The 6433-nt window shown below is 54.4% G+C and overlaps 1 pseudogene; it reads left to right on the top strand.

Annotated features, from left to right (window-relative positions):
- The first annotated feature begins 30 nt into the window (after positions 1-30).
- The window catches only part of LOC121867593, a 9069-nt pseudogene continuing 2666 nt past the window's right edge, over positions 31-6433 (top strand).

The raw sequence follows: 6433 nt of genomic DNA, 5'->3' as shown, positions 1-6433 counted from the left end.
TGTTCCCCCTAAGGATGATGAGACCACGATCGACCTCGTAGTAGGAGAGAGCTACCCGCCAAATTTAAGCATATTAATAAGCGGAGGAAAAGAAACCAACAGGGATTCCCTTAGTAAGGGCGACTGAACCGGGAAAAGCCCAGCGCATAACCTCGATGTCTTCGGGCACGAGGGGTGTTGCGTTTCAGAGGGTCCAGCACGCCGTCCCATACCGTCTAAGTCAAGCTTGAAAGCCGCCACTGCCCATGGAGGGTGACAGGCCCGTATGGCGGCGCCCGTGAGGGTACAGATGGGACGGTCGGAAAGGGCCTCTCTGTAGAGTCGGGTTGCTTGAAAGTGCAGCCCAAAGCAGGTGGTAAACTCCATCTAAGGCTAAATATGACCACGAGACCGATAGCGAACAAGTACCGTGAGGGAAAGTTGAAAAGAACTTTGAAGAGAGAGTTCAAGAGTACGTGAAACTGTTAAGAGCCAAACGGGTGGAAACTCGGAGGTCGAACTGAGGGGATTCAGCTCGTCGGCTGTCGGCTGGGTGGGGTGTTGTAATTGAGCGACCCAAAAATGTTTGGGCGAGCCCCCACTCACGCTGGCGTCGGCGGGCGTATTTCGCCTCGTAGTGGGTCACCGCGACCCGTTGCCGGGGACGTCGAAGGCCCGGTCGGACTGGTACCTCGCCGCTGACTCTCTCTCAGCTCGTCTGGGGGGGAGACCCGCGCGACGGGGGGAACCACCGGTGTCATGGCTGCCCTGCGACGGTCGTCGAGAAGAGCTTGCCGCCGCTTCGGCGGCGGTTTTGCTCTCGCGGTATGCAAAAGGTCGGTGATCCACCCTACCAGTCTTGAAACACGGACCAAGGAGTCTAACATGTGTGCAAGTCAATGGGCTCACTAAACCCAAAGGCGAAATGAAAGTGACGGGCGCCCGGGGCAGCTGTAACAGGCTCTCCGGTGCGTCTTGGGCTGATCCCTGACCGCCGCCTGCGGCCTTCGCCCACGCCGCGCATGCGGGGTGAGATATTTTCCCGCTCTCTAGACGCTGCCCTGTGGAGGCCGCCAGAGCGATGGTCCGTTAATTTCCCGCGGAGGGGGGAGCGTAGGCTCCGGGATTCTGCCAAGACGCCGCCGCGGTGCCGTCCGGCCCCTCGAAGCGGCCGGGTAAACGGGCGGAGGCGCACCGGGCAGGTCACGGGCAGTCGGCAAGTACCATGAGCATATATGCTGGGACCCGAAAGATGGTGAACTATGCCTGGCCAGAATGAAGCCAGAGGAAACTCTGGTGGAGGTCCGTAGCGATTCTGACGTGCAAATCGATCGTCGGAGCTGGGTATAGGGGCGAAAGACTAATCGAATCATCTAGTAGCTGGTTCCCTCCGAAGTTTCCCTCAGGATAGCTGGAACTCGCAGGGTGAATTTCATCCGGTAAAGCGAATGATTAGAGGTCTTGGGGACGAAACGTCCTCAACCTATTCTCAAACTTTAAATGGGTGAGATGCCGAGCTTGTTTGTAGGGATGAAGCTCCGGCGACTAATCTGAGTATCTAGTGGGCCACTTTTGGTAAGCAGAACTGGCGCTGTGGGATGAACCAAACGTCGAGTTAAGGGGCCTAAATGAATGCTCATTCAGATCCCATTGAAAGGCGTTGGTTGCTATAGACAGCAGGACGGTGGCCATGGAAGTTGGAATCCGCTAAGGAGTGTGTAACAACTCACCTGCCGAAGCAACTAGCCCTTAAAATGGTATGGCGCTCAAGCATTCTCCCGATACTCGACCGCCGGGCGCACTACCGGCCTCGCTCTCAAGGCGTGGTCTCGAAGCCCCGGTGAGTAGGAGGGTCGCAGTGGTGAGCGCTGAAGGGTTTCGGCGTGGGCCGGCCTGGAGCCGCCACTGGTGCAGATCTTGGTGGTAGTAGCAAATACTTGAGAGAGACTCCCTTGATGACCGAAGCGGAGAAGGGTTCCATGTGAACATCAGTTGGACATGGGTTAGTCGCTCCTAAGCCCAGGGCTAAGGCCTGATCCACGCTCGAGGCAAATGCAACACGAGCAGAGGAGAAGAAGAAGAACTAAGTAGGGGTTCTATCTTTCTATCTACCTCGGTCTTATATAACACAGTCTAACAAAGTGAAAGGCCAAAGGATGAGTGGCGAAAGGGAATACGGTACTTATTCCGTAACCAGGCCTGGAACCCTAGCGGGTGTGTGTGCGCCCTTTGGGAATGCTACATGCCCGCGAAGGGTCCTGGCAACTGAAACCAGCTTGCGTCCACCGGCAGTGGTCCGGGAAAGAGTTTTCTTTTCTGTTTAAGGCGCCGTGGCCCTAGAAATCTCTCATTCAGAGAGAGGGTGTTGGTAAGACGGTTAGCCGTAGAGAGCAGCGGTTCTTGCGGCGTCCCGAGTGCCACCGCCGGTCCGTGAAAAATGCGAGGGTGGTTATCCCAGGCAGCATTGTCGGAACTCGTTTCCGGCGGCGTCTGCTGTTCGGGCATGTGCGTACCCATAACCGCATCTGGTCTCCAAGGTAAGCAGCCTCTGGTCGATAGACTAATGTAGGTAAGGGAAGTCAGCAAATTAGATCCGTAACTTCGGGATAAGGATTGGCTCTGAGGATCGGGCCAGTCGGGACTGTGGGGGAAGCGGGCCTGGGTTCGGGCGCAGGACTGGGCAAGGTGACGGTAGGGACGTTAGGGCAAACTGCCGTGGTTCGTCCGGCGTGGGATGATGTCGCACATGTGTGCTCCTCTCTCGTGCGGGGCGCGCTGCTGTGGCCTAGCGCCTCTCTAAACCGAGCTCGGACCGGCGTACCTCCGGCCCTTCCGTGGAACGCGCTAGGCTGCGTGGGCGTGTTCTCGGGCGGTGTTCGCCGTCCCTCCAAAGCTCTTGTAGTAAGAGGTGCGGGGGGGAGGCGGGGCCGTTCGGTTCACTACAATCCCCCTTCGGCTGGCGCCCAGCGATCAACTCAGAACTGGCACGGACCAGGGGAATCCGACTGTCTAATTAAAACAAAGCATTGCGATGGTCTTTGATGGATGTTGACGCAATGTGATTTCTGCCCAGTGCTCTGAATGTCAAAGTGAAGAAATTCAACCAAGCGCGGGTAAACGGCAGGAGTAACTATGACTCTCCAAAGGGTAGTTGCAATTCAGCTTTCAGAATCCAGGTTGTAATTCCGTGTGTCCTCGGATAAGCGGTTATTGTGTTTTAAAGTTAAGCTGATGTTCAACGCAACTATCGAACCGTGCCCACCGTCAGTGGAGCCTTAAGCTTCCAAGGCAGGCGAGAGTCGGGCGTTCAGCTTAGCTGTTCGGCAAAAGCGTGTGCTATCAAAACAGAGTGCGAGTCCGGAGGAGACGGAGGGTGGGGGCTGCGCCGGCGGGCGAGGTCCCCACACTAGGAGGGCGGGGTCCGTGGTTGCAGGGGCACCACGTGACCCCCCACCGTCCCGGGAATGGCAGTATCTCGGAGATAGTACGCCCCAGTCAGACGGGGCTCTCTCTAGGGGAGTATCTCTGGTGAAGGATGGGAAACCTGGCAAGCCCCCAGGCCCATTAAGTCCTTCAGACACCACGGCTTCTGTTCAGATAGAAGCCAAGGATCACCCCAATCAGACCAGTAGAAGTCAACTGGACGCGTCTGTTAGCAGAGCGGCGAATGAGATTGAATATTATGGATGCTGCGCTTTAGTTACAATCAATTGTGCCCATTGCACCGAGGTGTACCACAACATCCTCAAGTACATCAGGCATGCTCGGGCCAAACACCATCGGGTAGTGACCATCAGATGTGGCAATTGCAAAATGGCAGTCAGCAAGCCAGAAAGGTGTGAAAAACATTTCCTTGAATGTTGTAGGAATAGCTGTCCCGACAGTTTCGACGAGACACTAAGCTGCACCCTACCATCCAAAGATCGCAGCAAGACACCACCTCGTGCCGACCCTAAGATGCATCAGTGTGATGTTTGTGGGAGAACATTTTTAAGCGCGAGGGGCCTCACCCAGCACACTCGACTAACGCACAAGGAAATGTATAACAAGGCACTCAAACCAGCTAAAAGGGTACCATACTCGCCTCAAGAGGTTGCATTAATTGCCGAGGAAGAAGTACGGATCCTCCTGTCCGGCAGGAAGACAACCTTTATCAACCAGCTCTTGCTGGAAAGTCTTCCTGGAGGTTCAATTGGCCTAGAAAGGCTCAAAGCAATGAGAAGAATCTCGAAGTACAAAACAGCTGTACAAGAAAGCCTTGCGAACATCAACCAACAGAGGCTACATCCGCACCCTGACCTAGGTGACGACGATGCCCCGAACCCCCAAAACCTCCCCCAAGGAGGGAACGACCCCAACCCATCAGATCCAGACGACTCCTCCAGCGAATCTGAAGAAGAAGAACTGGACCATGAGCTCGAGGCTAGGAGGAGGTTGTGGGAGTATCTCAGGACGCTCAGTGAGGAGGAGGAGGAGGCTAACACGCTAATCTCTGACCTTAACCAGGTGTTGCACTACATCCCCGCTCCCGAAGACCTAACGGAGGGGGACTATGGTGCAGTACTGGACGGTTTAGAGACAGCACTCAGGCAGCACAGACCGAGGCTCTTCACCGGAAGGAGACAACCTCGGAGGAGTACCACCACCAATAATCAACCTAGGGAACAACATCTTCCTAGGAAAGTGCGGAAGAAGAGGGAGTATGCACGTACACAAAGGGCCTACCAACGAAACCCCAAAGAGCTTGCTAAAAAGATCATTGATGCTGTGGAATTCGAGGGGGAGACACCTACGGTCGCTGAATTTGACAGCGAATATAGACCCAGGTTCTCCGCACCATCTCCCCCTGACAACTTGCCATACACCAGAAAAAACAATGATAACATGCTAAACACTCTCCTGCCAATCTCCAAGGAGGATATTCTGGCAGCACTACGAGGACCTGAGACGGCAACAGGCCCTGAGAACCCAGAGTTAGACTCCAAAGCCCTACAAAGACTTGGATCAGGAGTTCTGGGCAGGGTCTTTAATGTGTGGCTATACCTGGCAAGGGTTCCACCATGGACCAAAATGAGCAGAACAACTATGCTCCCCAAGAAGTCGCCCCTAGGAAATCCATCCAACTGGCGACCCATCACCATCGGGTCACACTTCCTTAGGGTATATTGCAAGATCCTGGCACACAGGTTGAGCAAGAATGCGGACACCAGCATTAGCCAAAAGGCTTTTCGGGAAGTCGACGGGTGTGGGGAAAACCTCGCACTCATAGAAGGGATCATCAGACACGCCCGTAGAGAGAAGAGGAACGTCTATATTGCTTTCATAGACGTTGCAAAGGCCTTCGACACCATCTCGCACTCTTCTCTCAATAGAGCTCTCCGCAGGCTAGATACACCACAGCATATTCTAGGCGTTGTGCAGGACTTGTATGACGGCTTGGAGACCCAGATCTGTGTCAACGGGGAAGAATCAGAGACTATCTCCATCACTAGAGGAGTTAAACAGGGTTGTCCACTCTCGCCCTTCCTCTTTTGTTCAGTGGTGGACGAATACCTGGCATCACTAGGCCAAGCGACTGGTTACCGCTTCGACGAACACACCAACGTTGCAGTAACCGGATTTGCTGATGACCTGGTAGAAGTCTCTGAATCCAATCTGGGTATGAGGAGAAACCTTGCCATGTTAGATGACTTCCTTCAAGCAAGAGGTCTGGCTGCACAACCAGCAAAGTGCGCCACCATTAGTCTCGAGAGAGCAGCAGGGAACCGGAATGGGGTAAGACTCCGTGTAGTGACGGAATCGTCCTTCCACCTACGTCACCCAGATACAGGCGAAGCAATACCCATTCCGAGCATCCAGCCCGATGAGTACATCCAATACCTCGGACTAAGAGTGGGTCCCTCGGGGCTAGAGAAACCAGGGCGACAGGTCAATTCGGAAAAAGCGGCGTTGGTAACCATCATGGACAGGATTGGTAAATGTCCTCTCAAGCCCCTACAGAAGCTAAAAATACTGAAGCAACATGTCATCCCCAAGCTCCAGTACAAATATGTGAAAGGCTCGAGCTCCCTCAATCTGCTCAGATGCCTGGATAAAAAGATCAATCTACGTGTCAGGCAGTGGTTTCACCTTCCTCACACTCTTCATACAGCCTTAATTGGCCTACCCCTGAAGGATGGGGGAATGGGAGTGCCAAGCCTCGTTGAGAGCGTTACCCACATGAAGATGGGATTGCTTCACCGCCTACAGACCTCTAGTGATCCGACCGTTAGGTTCATTGCAGCCGAAGGTCTCTGGGGGAGGGAGGTGACTGCAATGGCGCGGCACTTCGGGGTAGAGCATATTAGCATCAACACCATACGCCAGATGAAGAAAGAAGTTAAGGAGAAGAAGAGGGTGGAGTGGAGCCGATCCTGGCAAGGTAAGGGGGCTGAGAATTTTTATGGGAAACAGG

Source organism: Homarus americanus, unplaced genomic scaffold (genome assembly GCF_018991925.1).
Source record: "Homarus americanus isolate GMGI-L3 unplaced genomic scaffold, GMGI_Hamer_2.0 scaffold5059, whole genome shotgun sequence".
Classification (NCBI taxonomy): Eukaryota; Metazoa; Arthropoda; class Malacostraca; order Decapoda; family Nephropidae; genus Homarus; species Homarus americanus.
Note: the sequence above shows the minus strand (reverse complement) of the source record. Positions and strands in the feature narration are given on the sequence as shown.